The sequence below is a fragment of the Plectropomus leopardus genome, chromosome 18 (genome assembly GCF_026936395.1).
Source record: "Plectropomus leopardus strain MGB_pleo_1.0 chromosome 18, ASM2693639v1, whole genome shotgun sequence".
NCBI lineage: Eukaryota > Metazoa > Chordata > Actinopteri > Perciformes > Serranidae > Plectropomus > Plectropomus leopardus.
The window spans coordinates 7,308,612-7,329,360 of record NC_142193.1 but is presented as its reverse complement, the minus strand read 5'-3'; the positions used below and the strand labels follow the sequence as shown (position 1 = coordinate 7,329,360).

At 42.0% G+C, this 20,749-nt stretch overlaps 1 protein-coding gene across 1 annotated transcript in view; it reads left to right on the top strand.

The window, feature by feature from the left end:
- LOC121956111 (RNA binding protein fox-1 homolog 3-like) overlaps positions 1 to 20,749 on the top strand; it is a 575,995-nt gene that overhangs the window by 85,904 nt on the left and 469,342 nt on the right. The window contains exon 3 of the mRNA XM_042504225.2: positions 19,776 to 19,956. The gene's annotated coding sequence lies outside the window, so the exon portion shown is untranslated. The remainder of the gene's footprint in view (positions 1 to 19,775; positions 19,957 to 20,749) is intronic.

Genomic DNA, 20,749 nt, shown 5'->3' with positions numbered 1-20,749 from the left:
GTGTGTGAGAGTCATACAGACCTGCAGAGGCTTTTGTGTCAGAGGATTTAGTTTTTTAGCTTTTGTCGAAATCAAAGACAGTCTTCATCAGACGAACAACAGCATTGGTAGTCTGCATCAGTAAAGTGAGGGAAACTAATGTTTGCATCCTATTTGAACCCAAACCTCAATGTTTCCCCAACCCTAACCAAGTACTTTTTGTGCCTAAACCCAACTAAGCCTTTATCACAGCAATAACACATGAGAGAACATATGAACCACTAAATGTGCTGGTTGTAATGGTTTTGAAAGGAGAGACAAACAAGGGTGTTTTGCCAAATGGGAAGCAATATCATCAAAGTCTTATTTGAAATGGTGTGGATGGCAATGATATGTATATATATATATAGTAACAATAGAAGAAGGAAGTGCTGCTTGGCTCTGATGGTTGGTCTAACAGGTGCTCTTTGGTGACGCAACCTATTTCGTTTTTTGGTTTAAAAGACCTGTTGACAGCTAAATTTCTAGCTTTTAAGTAATTTTCAAAATTAGACTGCCCTCACCAGAAAAAAAACAGCATAGTTTGTTTGTTCAAACAATTAAAATGGCAAAGAAAACCTTTTGGAAGAGAGGACTGGGTTGGATGGGTTGACAAAGTCAGTGACTTTGACACTGGAGACATTCACATCGTATTTCTAATCCTCAGTCAAGGATGGATTGTTTTAACCATGAGCATAATCATTTTTGAAACAGTCATATGTTTTATGGAAAGCCCTCAGTGAAACAGTGCTGTCATGCCCATAGGGGGACACAGGATCAGAAACTCTTGCATCATTTTGGAAGACAATGACAAATGACCAATTTTGTCCTTTAGTTGAGAGAACTTGTTGACATCTATCCTCTGTGTGTGAAACACTGTCAGAGTCTGGGGAGGTCTTTGTGTTGGAGGTTTTACAGCTTTTTAGCTTTTGTTGCAATCAGCAGGTTCAAACAGTGTCCTACAACCAGCTGGCACCGTCCTGAACCTCAGGACTCCACTGAACTGGGATGAGGAATGCGAGGTCAGAGCCAATGCCATTGCCAGGGCTGACTGAGTCATTTTACACTCTGTCATCACTCTTATCACAATTTTACCCCCTCTTTCACTCTATCTTGATTGGTCACTCCTCTCTGGAACACGTCTGCACCCTAGAGGCTTTATCTGTGATTCCTTATCATCCCCAACTCTGCCTATCTCTCACAGCTCCCCTCCCTCCTCCTTTCTCCTTCTCTTTTTCTCACAGCACCTCTCTCACTCTTCCTTTCCATTTGTCTGTTGTCTGTCATATTTGTCCTTCTCTATCTCCTGTAATAGAGTTGGAATTATATGTTGAAAGTAAATAGTAAAATAGATGTAGGTTTCAGTCAGGGCCCCGAGGAGCACACATCTATAGCTCCTGACTTAATTATATTATTCTTTCATTGGTACATTCTGTGTCATATTTCCTGGTTTTACCCTGTAATCACAGGGATGAACTTATCACTGCTGTACATCAGTGAAGATAGCTGGACTTTACACTTTGCACAATGTCAGCAAGGCTTGACACTAATTATGATATTTTCAAAGTCACTCACAGCAGAAGCACATTTATGCAAGGTCCATTTAAATTCTTAATTGTGCCTTACTGTTAAAAGTAGAGAGTCTGGGTATTTGGTGTATAGCCTTAGGAGCTGTTTGCCCTTGGCGATTCTTTCATCTTCAGATTTAATAGCATGAGTCAAACAGTGTTTGGTAAATTTGACTGGGGTACATCAAGTAGCTGGAGTTCCTTGTGCTAATATTGACCTGAAGGAGTGGGTGAAAAGGAACGTGTGGGACATGAAGATCCCTATGAGATGGAACAGGGACGGAATGCAGCGAACATTGTTAAAGGACGAGTGTGTTTGATATGTGTCCTTTGTCTTTCTTGCCTTGAAAGTCAGTCGTTTCCAAGACTTTTGTTTGGCATCTGATTTTCATAATGAAGGTGATGGTAGCTGCTTTAAGGTCTTTCAACACCGCTTTGAGCTTTTTACATGAACCTGTTACAGAGTTTAGTTAACACTTTGTTCCAGAGCAATACCTTGTGTACCTCAGAGCGGATTTAAAGGAATGTTTTACCACTTTTACTCACAGCTACACATCACAATGGTCCAAAGCCAACCACAAAAGCATCAACAAGACTTGCAAATTTGACAGAAGTGCCTAAATTTACTACAAATTTTGTGGAGCTCACAGCGGGGCGCCTGGAAGCGTCCATTAACTTTGGACAGTAGTAACACATTATGATTACTGCTAGAAAAAATGTGAATGAAACAATGACTTTTTAGATTGACATTTTTTGTCAACAGCTGACATGAATCTATCTGCCTACTTATAGGTCAGCTATTTATTCACAATAACAGAAGATTTGCAGCTAAAAAGAGAGGGAAAAGAGGAACCACAGTTAGTAGAAGAAGAGGCTCTGTACTGTTAGTGTCGCGGCTGATTTTTCGTTATCAGTAAAATAATTACATAATTCCATGAATCAAAGGATGATGTCTGCCACTTATATATTGTGCATGCCTATGACTGAGTACTTTGAAAACCATGATGTAGTATTTCATATTAACATGTTGTCTTTCCTCCTTGCAACCATTCATCTCTATTCAATTAACAGACTTTTGAAACTTCACTCAGTTATGTTATCCATCACAGCGAATGTTAAGGCTGCAGAATTTTTTTCTCAAAGTTTCAATATTCTTACAAGGTGACGCCATACGATAATGGGAAAAGCCAACAATGCAGACATGATTTTACCTGTGATGGATTGCACAACCTTGGTTTCCACAAACCATAAACAAACTAATGGCTGCTTGTAATGCAGGAAAAATATTTTCAAAAGATGAGTAGTGTTGCGTTATTTGTAGCTTAAGCACAGATTGTGTAGAAAGACTGCATGTTAGGTTTCTTTAGTTGATGTGTCCTGATTCTATCTTGTAATACATTCAAAGGTTATGTGCTGGACTACTTCTCAGCTTGGTGCAGAGATGGGCATAAATACATCAAAAAGTATCTTGTTACAAATGACAAATACTTGCTTATCAAATGTATTAGAATTAAGTACTAAGTATTTACTTGAAGTAAAAGTAATTTTTATTTTGACAAAAATACATTCTAGACAAACTGATATTATTATTTGTTAGGCATGTAATAGCCTCAATATTGGTCTGACCTAAACCCCCCTAACTTGAAAAGATTAACTCTACTAGCTTCCCACATCATAGATTTGATGTGACCAATCAGGATATCTTAAAGTTGGAAGGCTGCAAATTTAGAAGGGCATGCTGGGTGGTTTCTGTCAGTCAAAACAACCATTAACTGACTGAGCAAGTGGCTAATTGAAATGCAATTGGGAGAACAGAACTTATCAGCCATGGTGATGCACTAGTTCTTTCAGATGACAATAAGACTGAACATAACCCTCTTCCCCTTAGCCACCCCTTTACCAGCATCAACCTGAAACAAAAATATTCCCCTTTGTTTACGACCTAACACTGCAAAATTAAATACAACGATTCACAACAAGCACTGAACCTGACAGGACATGTCACTTAATTCATTTTGATTAAGCCAAAGACTGTGATTAAGCCATTTTTTTGTAGAATTTAATAATTCTATTAATTTAATTAGGGGATAAAAATGTGTCTTATTTGAGAGTAAAAAATATACTAAAATAATGTATTTTAAGTATTACAAATAAAAAAGTACAAGCTGTGAAGGTATTTTGTTACAGATTCCATCTCACTTGCATCTGTGTAGTAGAATACAAACTACGAAAAAAAAAATCAAAAGTAATTAAATTCATATTTCAAACACACTTAATGGAAATAGTACCCATCCCTGGCTAGGAGCAGTTGCCAGGCAACCAGGGGAGACACCTACTGCTCACATCCAAGAAATAGTTCGGCACTTAACGCCCTGTAAAAACAGGACCTTGTCACTCTTAATCTTAATCTTAATCTTAATCTCTGTATTGTATGGATTAAACCAACAAGATATTTCATGTGAATTCATGAGCTTTTGGGGTGCTGGACACCCTTGACAGTCAGGCGAGCTGTTACTCCCTGTTTCCAGTCTTTGTGCTACGCTAAGATAACCAATGGTAGCCTTATATTTAGGGGACAGATAACCCCTCTAACTAATATTCTTTGCTAGAAGGTGAATACGCATATTTTCCAAGCATATTTTCCGAACATATTTGCAGTAGCCTTTGAATAAAATCTAGATCTAGCAATTTAAGACCATCAGAATAGTAATGATGACGTATATGCAGTGTATTAACCATCCCAAATGTCCATTAACCATGAACTGTTCCTGAAAAGGTTTATTTCTTAATGTCAGACATTTGTGTAACATTTTTACTTTTTATCATGAATTTCAAACTAAATGTATCTTTGGCAAAACATCATCAAATCCTGATGCAGGGTCAGTGGCCCATCACTTCAAAAAACAACACACAAAGTATCCTCCTGCATTGAAAACTGATGGGATTTCTGTGTGAACTTACTTGCTTGTCACATGCATTGTGTCTTTTAAAAATAAATTTCAGTTTTTACAGCAAATACATAGTTTCTGCTCATTATATGCATATAGTCTATTTTCAAAATAAACTTAGAACTCTGGTAAGAAAACAACTTTTTTTAAGGTTTTCTTCCTAGGGTTAAGGCAACAAAAGCATGTGGTTAAGTTTAATAAAAAAAAAACATCATGGTTTGGCATTAAATAAAATTACTACCTTTGTTGCTAACAGAATATAACGTCACCTGACATATATCGCTTACGTCATGCAACATACGTCACTAGCATAGCATTGCACACATATTAGCACACTACATTGTTATTAAAATAACTTGACTGACTTTTGGTTTCACACGGGAGACAAACAGCGGGCTCCTGAGTAAATGTCCGGAGTATGTTTAACCCAACTAGCTCAAGTCCCGCCCACCTTATGCAGACTTTCTCGCTCAGAGCAACAAAAAAAAATGCTGCCACCTGGAAATTTGTAAAGCTAGCTAAAGTTTCTTACCCTATTTTAATTTACCACAGGCTTTATGTTTGTTTGCTTTAGGATGAACTTTAATTGTACTGGATAAGTTTGAGTTGGTATTGTTTGATTTGTCCAACATGGAAGTTCTGGATGTGACATTTCTCTGGCTGCAGTTGTTAGATATAAGGTATAGACAGCAGTGGCACTGAACATGTTTATTATTTTAGATGGAAAAACACATTTCTAAATCAGTGTTTCTTAATTATAACTGCGTCAGTTTGTGTTTGATTTAGTCCCTTGTCATTGACTGTGTGCACTCGACTTTTAATAGCACATTAGTATGTGTCTGTGACTTACCCCCCCAACACCTGGCTTCCCCATTTCCTCCACTTCAGTTCATTCAGCAACACATTTTTCTGGCACTGAACTAACTTTTGATGATTATTTTGGCAGCAGTCATATTTTTATACTCTTTGAAGTGAATATATTGTAGAGACAGCTTGAAGTCCTCGCTGCCTGAGTTTAGTGAAGCAGTGGTTATCGTGGGTTACAGATCTGGAGGCTTCCCTCATTTCCCTGTTTATCAGTTAATTCTGGCCAAAATGACTTATTGTTATTTCTGCTACTTGTCTAATGGAACAGCATTATCAAGGCTCTGTTTTTGTGAGATAATGCTTGGGAAGACACTGTTCAAGGTCTGGCATGGTCTACCAGATGTCAGATTACCACAAGAAAAGGCACTGTAAATAAAAGCACAGGCTGTCTTCTTGCTGTTGCACAACATTGTGAAATATCAAAATTATCAGCCTATTACAGTCTTGACTGCATTAAAATCCAATACATGGCCTTCTTGTGTGCAGTGAAAATCACTATCACCTCATCCATAAATAAAGTGAAGGCATTGTACGAAAAAAAAGGACTTGTCCAGTCTCCAGCAAGCTCCATTCCATTTTTTTTTTAGAGGCGAGTCACAGCTTACATTGTCTTATGTTTGCTCCATGTTGTCATTCTCAGCACATTTCATAATGGATGAACATATTTCCTTCGTATACAGGAAAGCGCTGATAATGAGAGTTCTCGTTCTTTAGAATTTGCACCACTGATGATAATGGACTTCATTATGTCCCTCTTCCAGTAAGCTGTCACCCTGAACAAATTTAAATTAGCCAGCCCAGAACAGATCTTACACCAAGATTATTTCCATTCAAGACACCATTTGGAGCTGTTTTGATTCCCTTTAATACAGGACTTTTCACTCCAGCAAGCAGCAGCCCTGTTTATTTGACTGTCACAACATTATAAATTACTGGCAGCTTTCTAAGCAATGACAAGAGGGGAAAAAAGTCACCTAGAACCAGCCTCAGCTAAGAGAACGGGCTGATGTGAAGGATGCTGGCTCACTGGCTCCGAACAGTGCAAGGTGGGGTCTTGGGCAAGGGACCCTGAGGGAACCATGTGGTGGAAACCATACTGTGACTCATTCAATAAAGTTAATTAATGATATTTTACACATAATGAGGGTCGGTCTCCCATGTGGTCCTCTCTCAGGTTGAGTTCATGGAGAGACAGCAGTTTTGCTGGGGCTGCAGGGACCATTCTGGAAACAATACAAGGGTTGTAACACGTCAGGTTGTGTTAAGGTCATTTTGTTATGACTTTGTATGTTTGAAAAACACATTTACTGTGACATAAATATTGCACTAATAATATTCATTTGTTTATGGGTGATTTTTTTTTCTTTATATTAAGTCAATATATTCATATATTCGTCATGAATGTATTCACTCATCAATATTACCATCAACATGTTTTTTTAATAGTAATTTTTACATGAAAGGCACCACACCTGTATTATAATCAAGCAGGTCAGTTAGAAACCTTCTTTTGCAACATAAATAACAATACCCAAAAGACCACACAATAGACCACATGCTGGTTATATGGCACAGCTAGACTTAACATTACAAACCACAACATGAAAAGCAGCATACAACAGTTATTAATTACCATGTGTACACAAAGCGATACAGTGTGTTAAACCAAGATTCAACACCAAACACCAGTGAAAGCGATAATGTTGACAAAACAGAAAAAACTGACGTGCAACATTCAAATTAATCATTTAATACTAAAGCAGGCACTGAATTACACGTAAAATATCTCTATATGTTAATACCCATATTTTAACATAGTACTAACTGTCACAGACAAAACAAATCATCATTCTCTTTATATGAAATTAATTCTTGAAGACACAAACCTGCATGGTTGTCTTTTTGTTATCAGTGATTACATCAAGGTGTCAGATTGAATTTAACAGTAATAATGCAGATTTTTATAAAGGCTACTAAAACACCTGTATGATAATATAAGCTGTGCCAGCCTAGTTGCCAGAATAAAATGTTGGTCATTGTACATTTCTGCAAACCACTGATATGTTACATTTGTACGTTTCATATATTTGTTTATTGATTACATGTTGATTATATATTGATTACATGTATATGACATAGTTATATTAAGAGACCTGGATAAGGCATTTGAGGTGGCGCCCCAGCCATTGCGATGAAAGTTTCCAGTGGTGCGTGAAGACAAAAATGCTTTCCATGGAATGAAATTACCTGGATCTTCTGGATTATGGGGCCCACAGAGCATGCACACTAGAGACTTAGGAAAGCTGCTGGCTGAATGAATGACTTCTGGTTAAGCGCTCTGCTATCTTGAATGGGAATAAAATGATTTAATCTTGTGGCTCTTCTCCACTTTTGATATGTTATCGGACTGAATGCAACAAATCCCGATAGTGAAACAAATCATTTTGCAGGGGTTTTGACACTTAAAAAAAAAAAGTATCACAGACGGCTCTCTCACAATGTAAGTCAATGGGAACAAGTCTTTTTGGGCCCTATGGCATCAAGTGATGGCTTAATTCCACTTTTTCCACAATGAAAATGTGAAATATTCTTCAAAACGGGCGCTGTTCCTGGGGACTTGCTATATGAGCTGACTTTCTCATCAGAAGGAGGAGGGGACGGCAGGTAGTGTGACATCTTTGCAAGAAAGCTGCCGAGCAGCAGATCACTGTTTGAAACCAACAAACAACAAAAGCAGGTATTTTTAATGACACACTAGGGCATTTCTAGACAATTTGTAGTGACTATATGGGGAAGTTTAAGCCAAAACACTAAGTTTTCCTACCCAGGACAAAATAAAACTGACAACTAAAATATAAAGGAGCTAATAGTTTTAACATATCCGTTTTGTACAAGATGTACAAATATAATGCATATTTGTGGTTTGCAGATATGTACACTACCAATTTTATTCTGGCAATTGGTTTGGCTGTGCAGTCATTCACAGCTCGTATGGGTTGAAGGTTAGACCCTGCCAGAAGAGTGGACATGCTCAGAGAGAAGTGAACTGGATTTGTGACACAGCCAATTACTGAGAAAAAGAACAAAAAAAAAACACATAGAGCTTTCATCCTTTTCAGCTGTTGAACCTCTTTTTTTCTGAGTAAAAGATGTCATTCACAGAATGAAGTGTACACACCAAAATCAAAAAAACTGCAGCCAAGCTTTTCCACATTTCATGTTTATCCGTTTCTGGGCCTCGGAGTTGGATTTGCTGCCAGTTTGTGGTTCTGATTAGCATGCTTTCAGCTGGATTGACTCGTGGTGAAACTCTGGGCTGGCTTCCCTCGAAAGGTGTAATAAACAGAACCTGGGAGGCTGCAGCATCTGCATTAACACCTTGCCGGGGATGTCTCCTAGGGCCCAGGAGCCGAGGACAGTGCCTTCCCTTCACACCTCGTTACTCCTGTTCCCTCCCGTGACCTTTCCCTGCAGGCAAACACGCACCCCATGAGACGACAAGCCAATCAGTACCCCTTTCCCATCCAACCCCACCCCTCACATTCCTTCCTCTTTGCCTCATTCGCTTCTTCCTCTGCCCAAATACACGGTCACTGCGACTGTCATACACTCTTTGGCTGAGTGGTATCGTTGTTGCCGGCCCCCCATCATTGTCCTCCACTCTATCAGTCAGCGCTGTTTATATTCAGGTGATTTTTTGCTTTGAATCACTCCAGCGGAAACTGATGTGACCTTGAAGAGAATGTCTGTGTCTTTTAGACCTGAAGAGGAAGGAGAAACGCTCTTTGAAAGTCTTGTCTTTCATGTCACTAATAGACAGGAGGCTGTCTGAATTACTTTTTTTTTGACCAGTCATTACAAAGATCAGGACGGGCTTGAATGCATCAAGCCTTGGAGAGTGAAAATGGAGTTCTCCGGGTGAAAGGAAAACGGGCCCTCTGGCAAGGTTGCGTGGTTTGTCTTTGATGCTCCTGGCTTGACACAGGGAGCTCACCTTGACTGGGTCATTTATCCAGACACACACTAAGTCACCTGGCACTGTGAGGCTGAGAGACAATTGCATTTAGCCTTCATGGAGCAATGATGCCAGGGCACCAGAAAACATCTATATTTTAAACTTTCAATGGCCTGTCGCTTTTTGAGTGCCAATCCAAAAATTAATAAACTTTTTTTTTTGCGCTGGATTTAAAATTAAAAATGCTTTCAACTTTAATTAATTCTAAGGTAAAGGTTCCCACTCCAAGCTAATCAAAATATGAAAAAATAACTTTTTACAGTCAGCCATGCGACCCCCCCAAAAAAGTAATAAAATAAGTGAAAGCAGGCATGAGAAACATGTAAATGGCACAGAAGCATTGGCTAGATGGCACTGCCCTTATCCCTTCTACCCTCCGAACAAACCATCCCAACCTGACCTAGGACGTCTGCAAGTCTCACACCATAGATGAGTTGCAAACTGCAGTGTGGCGAGTCAGAGCACAGAAAAACCCTGTTAATTGGTCCAGTCTGGCTGGCCCCTGTCAGACGAGGCCTTTCATGGCCTTTTCATGAGTTTCTCCTGGGAGAACTGAGGAGGCTGCCTGTAATGAGGCACCGTACCTGGTTGCAGAGGGGGGAATCAGGAGGGTCACTCGTGGGCAATTAGGGAGAAATAATGAGAGCTTTCTCTTTCTCTCTGTCTCTGTTTCTACCCCCCCCTCCTCCTCCTCCTCCTGTTTCCTGTGAGGACGGTGGCTCATCAGGTAACTTTTAGGGGGGTCCCGTGAGAGGCAGCTCCAAGCAAAAGTAGCACTGCAAGAAGAGAGCCATAGAGAGCACAAAATAGCATTCACCACACATTCTGGAGCTGTGTTGACCAGCGAGCGGTTCTGCAAACTTGAAAAGATGTCGAAATACATGTGACACCTGTCCCTAGGGATCTTAAAGTGACACCTGACACGTTATCAAATGAACCTGCTGTCGTCACTGACGTGCTGTAAGCACCAAAGGGATGAGATGAGATACTAGTTTGTATACAGTTCATTATACAGGGCCAAGGTGAGATGCTATATCTAAGCATGTATACAGTTCATTATACAGAACTAGTTTCCCCATCACTCCTGGGATTGCAGTTTTCATGCAGCCCGTGTTAGCTACTGCAGCTCCTTGCCGGCTGCTCCTGAGACAGATTTCTTCTTCTTTGACAGAGATTGATGTGCTGCCTGTCCCCGGCTGTAATAGCACTCAATATCCACTGCACTTAATATCCAAATGGCACCAAATCAAAATCGCCGCCAGTCTGACACTGGGGTTGAAAAACCTTGGCTAAGTGCAGCACCTTATTTACATGCATAGGACTGATTCATTTTTTTAGGGGGTTGAAAGGTGATCAATAATTTACATGCAGGTAAGTGCCTTATATGTGTGAAATTGTCTACACCCTTCTAAGAATAATGGAGAAGTATTTGAATTGCAATACAGATGGGTTAGAGCGGCTATTAGCTGAAAAGAGCCATAAAAATGGATTAAAAATCAAATTGAAATCGTACAGGGCAGTGAGTCCTTTTGTTGTGCGTTTGCAGGCTAAAAGGAACATGATTAAGTTTAGAAAATATATTGTTAAAATAATTAGTTTTGCCTGTTGAGGTGTGGAGAAAAGCCAGAGAATATTGGACAAAAAGAAATTCTTTTGTGCAGGTTCTGCATTACATCAAACTGTGAGATCCACAAAATAAAATCACTGTGAATCCGGTCCTCCCACTTCCTTCTCCTTTAATGATAATCACAGATTCCCTCTCTACAGGCTGCTCCGGTCTCGCTTTTTTCTTGCTTTAGCCTTCAATTTTGCTTTTGCTGCTTTAGCACACTGTTGAAAAAACCCTTTTGAATACATTTGTTGTTGAGGAATACTAATCCACAGTGGGTTGAAATGCAGCTGCTGCCCTTTCTGTGGACAGATCGGACATTGAGCTCGAAGGAGAATGAAAACTGTAGGTGCAGACTTGTACTGAAGGCTGTGTTTTTGCATTTTGAAGTAGTGCGACGACACTGATGGTATGACAGATTTGGGTTAGGATCCAGACCTTGTTTTGGATCTTGCTGTTTTTTTGCCTTGGAGAAAGGGCCATAAATGTTATAGCAGTCGTGGAAATCCCTCCCTGGTTAAAGCCCCATCTGTGCACACGGGTAGCAGAATGTGCACGAGGCAGTAAAAAATGAATGTGAGGATTGCGAGATGGCCCAGGGAGTCTGTTGCGCTGATAGAAAATGTAAAGTGCTATAGTCATGGATGTAATGTAGAATGATTGTCTGTCTCCCCTGTTTATTTGCCGGTGTAAGGGCTGTAATGGAGACAAATGCTCGTCTGAGCCTGTGAACCTGCTGCTTTTGCAATCTAACTCCTCGGTATGTGGAGCTGTTCAGACAGCCTGCACTGTGAGGACTGTGTGAAGGCAGGTGAGAGGTCCTCAGGTGACTAACCTAGGTTTTATGCCTTGATGACTCCTTGTTACTCTCATAGCTATTTCCCAATTGCCACCAGCAATTCCACCTTCTGTGTCCATTAGATGCAGGGAACATGGATCAATATGTGATGCAATTTCCCTGGGGAATGAGCGAGGCTTCTTTAGGGTGGCCCACTTTCTCCCCCTCTTGTTCCCTCTCTAATTCTCTCTCTCCCTACTGCTTCCTCCCCCTCTTTTACATGCCATGCCGAGTAAACCTGCAGGTAGGAGTTGCAAAGACAAAAGGAGATTTTGCTCAATCATTTATCTAAGTGAAGTAAAATTCAGCGGTGACAGGAAACACTTTGTTACAGCAGCTAAAACAGAAACCTGTCACCCAGGTCTCTCTAAAGGCAGATGAAGAATGAGTCATCACCAGTCCAACACCCACCCAATAGTGAGGCTGGCACTCAGCATGCCAGCAACATCATCTGCCTTACAAGGAATGTTGCCCAGCTATTATCTTTGAACAATGAGCCACGGTTTGCTAGTATTCGATTCCGCAAAGGTCAACATCATTTTGCCACTGGAGTAAAGTGTTGTTTTCATAATGAATATGCCCTAGATCATGCACAGACACAACACAGCCTATACAGTTTCAGTGCATTAAAGCTCAGAGAGCGAAAGCACATTATAAAGCAATTGCATACCTTTGTTAAAAGAACCTTTTTTTAGTTTTGTGTCAAGATATTTTACTGCACACTGTGTTAGTCCTTTTTGCACTATAAAACCTATTAATAATTCAAGTATTGCTGACATGAAGAGGCTGTTAAAAGATGCTTTTTATGTACCTGGACCTCCTTACTCAGTGATATGTATCTGATTATGTTGATTTCTGAGGATTCAATTTTGACCACAATGAAAATCAAGATAATTTAATGAAAATACTTGTGTTATTGAGTCCTCACTCATCTTATCTTGATAATGTTATTCCTCAGCATTCTTAATAAAACCCAGAACAGGCCCACAGCTCTCCAGGGCCTATGCCTTAAATTTTCTCATAGTTGTTCTGTTTTGATGACCAAAAAATTGCACCCTCAACTGTTGAACAGTATGAGGAACTGCTCAGACCAAAAAGCTCTGTACCCTTTATGCAGGACAATATACACTGTCAACTGGAATTATGCCAACCGGGCAAAGCCCCAAGTCTCAATGGCATTAAGGCAATGCTTATCAAATCCAATTGTGCATTTCTGGTATATTTCTGTATAACCTGAACAAGATAACTATACTGTCCACTTAACAATTGTTATAGTGGAGGACAAATCAATATATAGCATGACAATTTTCAACTGCAACTGCTAAAATTTTGATTTACTATTCAATCTAGCCATCTAAGGTCATTTGTCTTCATCTCACCAAAACTTTCAAGGGAAGTGGTGTTGTATGAGGTACTTACTCTAAATAGTTAGTGTATTACCTGCAGTACCCCCAGTTTGGAGAAGCAGACTGGCGTACACAGAAGTTAAGCCCTTTGCAACAGAGTAACTGAATACCCATATGCGCTCTTCAAAGCCACCAGACTTTTTTTTTTTTTACAACTGTAAATTTACCTCGCAGCATATAGGAGCCACTGGTTTACCCCTACCTCGATCGGTTAATTTGTTTGTTTTATTGTGAATCTTAACTAACCCTTTTAAGGGTTATTGCATAATTTAGTTTAATTTATTTTATTTTATTATTTTTTCATCATTCTGCAGGTTTCCAGTAGTGCTCCTGATGTATTCACATTTGGAAATTCAAGGTTTGCTAGAAGTTGTATGTTTCAGCCTTGAAGCGCTACTTTCCTAAGCCCCTCTGAAAACTTTTTCCAACGTGATCTGATGTACATTTTTGAACGATGTTGTTGCTACATGTAAACCAATGTAGTGTGGAGTGTGTTGGCTTTGAAGAGAGCATAGATAACGGGTTTGGTTCTCTTGTGGACATGGCTGTCTGACAGCGAGGGAAAGTGGTGAAAATAGACTTAATATAGTGTACACTTAAACTGATGTCAGTGCTCCTTTTTTTGGGAGGCTAAAATAAGTTTTGAACTTCTCCTGTCCACAGCCACCAAACTCCTTTGACTGAAATAGTAATTTTACTTTGTAGAATACAAGTAGTGTATGTTACCACTTTTTGATGACGACATCATTTTGTCAGCGAGTAGATATCAATGGACGTACTTTGTATTCTGCAATTCAGTGGGTGATGTTATCATACAGTCTGCATACATCATACTTCCTACCTACATACATACTGTCTTACCCAAGTTTATTAAGATCCATGTCGCACAGTGTAGCTTGCACTAAATTTATAAGATGACAGAAATCCCACAGTCTGCAGGAGGCTTAATGCAGTTCACACGTTTACATAGATTTCTCTGTGAATTTGCAGCATCACTCCTGATTTCCCTTTTTTAGAGTTGCAGTTGGCCTGGTGTTGTGTAAACTAATTGCTTCATTCGGTTTGTTTTGGAGAGGCGCTGTAATGATGGGGGTTATGGAGTGCTGCATTTGAATGTTCCCTTGCTGGGGTAGTTTGCAGCTTTTCTCAAGGTTAAGTGTTTCATGACAACAGATTGTAAATGCAAAATGCAATGTTTACAAGGCAATGGACCACATTTTTTTTCCCGCAGTCCACACTGCCATGGGTCAGTGATTTTCTGTGGGCTTTAGGTTTTGTAGTTAGCACACCGTAGCAGTTGAAAGATGTGCATGGTGCGCTGGGTGATCAGAAAGTCTGAAATTGGCCCAGAGAGAGCACCGCTGTCAGAAAAAGACTACAGCATTGAAGAAAAGAAATGGAAAATGCCATCCCCTGCTGAGTGAATGAATACATGAGTTTCTCTGTGAACTTTTGGTCGCACTGCTTGGATCAAAGCATCAGCAAAAAAAACACTCTTAACAGTCTAAAGGTTTCTAAAGGGTATAATAAAACAGGAAGGGTTATTTATTTCAAAATGCATAGGTTAGGGTGATGCGGGAACACGAGGGGGTCCTGTGTGAAAGCAGGAGGAACTAAAAGTTAACATCCTCACTTATCCCATTGTTATATTTGTCTGCAGGGGGATATTTCTGTCAGCCCTTCTATGTCGATCCGAATAGATGCTTTAGGTGTCTCCCTTCATGTCTTTAATCAACACACAATGTTATCTTCCGCCAGCTCCGGCCTTGCATTTGTTTCTTTGACTGTTTCATGACTGTGCCTCGGCTACTGAATGGCACCATTTGAGAGATGAGAGAGAAGCGGTGCAAATGTCATAAGAAAAAAAAAAAGCAGAAAAGACAAGACAGACAAAGAGAGAGAATGAAACGGAGGAGACAAAAGCTACGAAACGAAGTCTCAGGATCTGTAGAAGAGACATCAGTATGTGTGGGCAGTGTTAAATAATTTACTCCTCCCTGATCAGACCCTATTTAATTAGGCCTTGTTCCACCGATTTAATCAGGCCCTCTTGGTTGGGGTGTTGGGCTATGAACTGTGAGGGGCGAAGAAGCATCATATGCTCGCCTGCTGCGTGATCACAGCGGGGCCTCAGGTAGAGGACACGGTGACACGTCCTGCAGGCTGACTACAGTTATTGCTAACAACACTAACAGGGCACAGCGGCAGACCCCGCTGACTCCTATAGGCCTGCTAACAGGCTGCCGTCTAACACCTTCACTTAACCAGAGTTCTAATTACACTCCTCTAAACATTTTATACAATTATCTTTGTATCTTTGTGCACAGGTGTGTTGGTGAGTATGTTACTGAGCAGCAGCCCTCCAGCCGCTTTCTTCGGATTAGTGGCAGCATGTTTAGAACTGGGATCTTTCTGGAAATGATAGCAGAGAAGTAGGGGTGCATCTAAGTATTGTGTCGCCCAGGGCTAGTTTAGAGGAACTGCAAGCTGCTAGAGGATCCAATTTCAGGCCATTTCCCCCCTAAAAAAATTGTCTGAAGTGGAAAATCACACCTGATGGCCCACCAGCATGGCTTTCAAGCCACTAGATGGTATTATGGAAGTCTTTGTACAAATCAATTTTCTGAAAAAAAGGGGGTTATGATAAAAAAAAAATAAAGGTTGGACAAAAGTCCAGATGACCATCTGTGTCCTTTGCTAAAAGACCGTGTTCTCGTTTCTTCCCACATAGCGAAAAGATGGACTCGATAAGCAGTTTTTCTCTCACACTGTAGGATAGATGTGAAACGGCCAGTGGATGGCATTGAATTTGTTTTAAGCCACACTCCCACGACGTGCAGCCAGTGCTGAGGTACACACTTTGATAAGTGACATGCAGAGAAGGGGGGGGATGATGTGGAAGAGGAAGAAGAAGCAAAGGGAACAGAAGTGTAGTGTCCCGCTGAGGTAATTTGCCTTGGGTCTTATAGAGCTTACTCGCACTGCTGGCAGAGTCATATGCAGGCTGATACGGGAAAAGGAGAAGATGTGGGAACAGCATGAGAAGCCAGCAGAATCACAAGTGTTCGAGCTTTTACCTTGTAGCTTCAGAGGAAATAAGAAAGAGTGAGAGTGAGAGAGAAAGCTGGGAGTGGAGTAGGGTTTAACTAATGCTCAAACAAAGGTAACTGAGCATGTGTGCACGGGCACATGCGCACACAGTCATCATCCGGTGCGTTTGGGAAAAGCTAAGGCCAATTTTCATGGGAGCGTAGCGGTTTTGAGCACACATAAGCACCTGTGACACCTTTGGCAGTGCCAAGAGCCCACACATCAGCCGGTGCTGACAGCATGGCTGGCACATGCCTGAGGGGCTGGGAAACTTCCCCTCTATAATTGCATCCCATGTCAGCCTGTGACAAGTCGGGCTCAACCAGCACTAATCAGCAGCCAGACGACCTCCACCTCCTTTACCCTCTCACTTCCCCCCTGACCCTAACTTTCACCCCGCTCAGCACTGTCCCACTCGAGCTATCTGTTGTCCATCTTTGTTTTTGCATCATAGGGGTATCACCCCTGAGCAAGCCATTACATCTTTATCTCAGCACCTGATACCATCAGCATGACTCAGTTCTGTCTCATTAGTCTGCTTTAAAAATATCTGTTAATGTAGCCATTTTCCATTGAATCCATCTGTTATTCTCACCGGCGCTCTGTTGCTGACACATTTTACTCATTTTATGTTAATTACATCAAATTAGTTAAAATAATGCCGGGATGAAAACGATAATGGCCTGTCTACTCATACAGGACCGCTGGCTGGGGATTCATGAGCTTCTTCACACCTCCCATGAAAAGTCTGAGTGTGACTATGATACAGTCAGTTAGCAGACGCGTTAAAGCAATGTACTTTTGTGATTTAACACGAGGAGGCGATTCGTAACAACTTTATGTGCGTGACGGCAAGTTTGTAAAAGTCTGTACAGCGGAAAGTCCTTGTGATCTTTGATGAGAGATACCAGTGTGTGTGTATGTGTGACCACATCTTTGATCTTTGGTGAGTGATGTGTGAGTGTGAGTGAGTGAGAAAGAGAGCGACACGGTGCAAGTGCCTCCTGCCTCCTACAGATTGAGGTGAGAGCAGCCAGGTGGGGCCCGGTCGTGTCTGTGTGCCACAGTAACTGGATGTGATGGGTGGCCTCTGGGGATCTCTGCCTTAGAAGTGCTAAACGAGCGAAGCAGAGCAATCACACTGTTCCTGTGTGCGTATGCCTCTGTGTGTGCGCGCGCGCCGCATGCCCACACACACACCTATAAATATATATATATATATATATATATATATATATATATATATATATATATATATATATATATATATATATATATGATAGTCAGTTTGGTTTTCTGTTGCCACTGGCTTTATCTCTGTGTAGGTGTGCGTGTCTGCTATAAAGGACACTGCATTTATTTCCTGACTAAATATAAGCGCCACGAGATGGATGATAAGATAAAAAAGCCTTTAATGTATTAAATGTTGCCAGGTAACAAGCCTTTTAAGTACATAAACATGGCTGCCGTTTCAGGTCAGCACAGTGATGATAAGTGCTGCAGACAGTCCACATGTGGTGGAGCTGTAATGCTGCTCTGCTAGCATGACTCCAGCCACAAAGGTGGTGACAAGACACAGGTTCCAGTCTGCAGACTGTGACCCCACCCTCCTCTAACCACCTCCACCCCCGCATCTCAATATGATTGTTAACCTGATGCCTCTGAAAGGGTGAACCACCCCCCAACCCCTTCATTAACCAAATGGAATTGACTTAATTCAATAAAGGAGAAAAAGATTTCCTCCCATGAGAGTTTTTGTGTGCACTTATTCCTTTTGCACAGCAGCTGCAGCTGCGTGTGTGTTTCCGTGCATGCTTGCACATATATTACACACTCAACCTGCAAACTGAGCCCTCATGCATACGAGAACAAAACAAACGAGCGTGTGTCACAGGTTGTGTTCTTGCCGCGGGCCAACGAGGCCCCAGCGGTGACACTATAGAGGCCTCTGGTAGCACCGGCGCCCCATGGCTCCGCCCGCGCCCTTGTGCACCTACCTCGAGCCGAGGTGAATGCCAAGGAGTCTCCGAGCCACTCCATCAAGCAGCCCCCCAACCCCCCACCCCAGGGGAACACCAGCCAATGAATTACAGATTAGATCATTGTTACAGGATCATAACAGTGATCTAATTGCCAATTTCTCTTTTTAATTGAATTTGGTGGAGTGAAGAGGCAGAGATAGGATTCATGGGACTGTGTGTGGAGCCGATTGGAGTCGGTCCACTGTTGACCGGACACGACAGTTAATGAGGGGAAAAATACCGGAGCTTGACATTCGGCTGCAAACTGGGCGTTGACAGCAGAGACGTCAGGACTAATATCCACGACAGTGCTTCTTGTTTGAGCTGAATCTTGTTTTTGGAATGTTTAGGGTGTTGGCTCACTGACATTAGTCAAATTGTATTGACAGCATTATAAATCAGAGTTAAATCAATGCAACTGGGTTACACATGGTTGCTTGTTGATAGCCTTTTATTGCCTTTTTTGAATTTTCTTAAGTTTTTCTACAGAAATTTAACAACTATGTCCGTTGTTGTTGGTTTTGTTTTTGTTGTGCAAATGGCTTTAATCTGACTGCTGCTCTCTGACCTGGCTTTGGCTAATTGCAGTTTGTCTGTTTTCATGTCCTCACCCTCACACCCCCCTCACCTCCAAAATCCTACATCCACTCCAACCAAAAATGAGCTCCACAGTGTTTTCTGATTATAGCTCGGTTAAATTAGATGAGATAAGTTAGCCCACATCTCCTGCACAGCCTTGCTTGAGAGCTGACAAGCCCAATACATCTGCCGCGGCCATGGTAATTGAGATGGGGAGGGGAGGAGGGGGTCGGTGGTTGGATGTGAAGTTGTGTGTGTACATGAATATGTGGGTGTGTGTAGAGGCGTGTGAATGGGAGGAGGGTGAGGGGGTGGGGGGTGGGGGGGGCTCTCTCTGTCTCTTGTTCCTCAGTACCTGTCATTGATGAGGAGCCAAGGAGAAGCTTCAGCTTGAAGCTGTCATCGGCCCTCTGAATCTGTCTGCCTCACTCTATCATTCCTCCCTCCTCCTTCCTCTCTCTCTCTCTCTCTCTCTCTCTCTCTCTCTCTCTCTCTCTCTCTCTCTCTCTCTCCCCCTCTCTCTGTGTGTGATGTGGATGCAGAGTGTGTGAGTCGTGAGCCAGCCAGCGAGCGTGTGTGCACCGTAGGAATCCGCGCGACCAGCTCTTGAGGCGTTCAAATCGGAGACGCCGCAGACCAACTGGGGTGCAGGCAGCCCACCACCCTGACACCACCGAGACCGACGCTCCCTCTCCCGGACTGACAGGCCAATCGCAGGCCACCGCTCGCCCTCCCTCCATCCACAGCACTCTCTCTCTCTCTCAAACACACACTCACTCCTCCTCTTGTTTCTCTCTCTCTTTCTCTCTCACTCAGGTTTTCATTCCTTTGCGTTCAATCCGTGCATCCCCTCCTCCTCCTCCACCACCACCTCCTCCTCCTCCTCCTCCTCACACCTTTTGGTCAGAAGAGGAAGAGGAAGCCCAGCCCAGGGAGAGACGCTGAGAGGATGAAACTCTGACACGCCGACAGACCACAGGGAAACAAGAGCACAACTGTGAGTACAGCAGTCCTTTCACCTCTCACTCAGGCTTAACGCTGTCACACACACCTCGTCTCTCACACACTAACACACACACACACACGTGTCCGGCATTTACTTCAGTGACTTGACTCCAAAACCGTACTCACCATGCGTCCTCTGCTCAAGTGTCTTTGTCTTTTTCAGGCAATGACAATAACAGTCAAAGAAGTGCAGGAATGTTGTTTGAACATGTGCAGTGTGCTCCTTTATGTCTGCTGTTTGGTTTGAGCTTTGTCCTGTATTTAATGCCATGCCAACAAAAACAATCCAGCAAAAGTGTGTTCCTTACTTTCCAGTACGTGTGACATTCTCCCCCACTTTAATGGGCTCACTTTTGTGCTTTCTGCCAAAAGTCAGCAGTGCATTTTTATGTTTCTTTGTTTGGCTCAGATGAAAAATCACCCCAGCAATATGCAAGGTCAACTGAATAATGTTTCACATCCGACACCTCCTGTGAGCTTCTTTTGTCTGTGCAGTTCTGCTGTGTTTTTATTGCCAATATAGGCATGCTGGATCACAACATGAGGGAAACGTGCCTGTTCTTATCTCCCATCTTAAACGTATAAGCTGCTATAAGCCAATAGATGCCTGCGGGGTGAAAAAAGGGGGCGTACTTTCCTCTCAATGGCACAAGAATCCCGAGCAATCCCCACTGCTTATTGTTTAGCGCTCAGCCAGGGGAGGTCTGCATGCCAGGCTGATCTGCGCCGTTTGCGCCACACTATTTTTTGATTATGTTCCTGGTTCATCTCTGGCCGAGGCGATT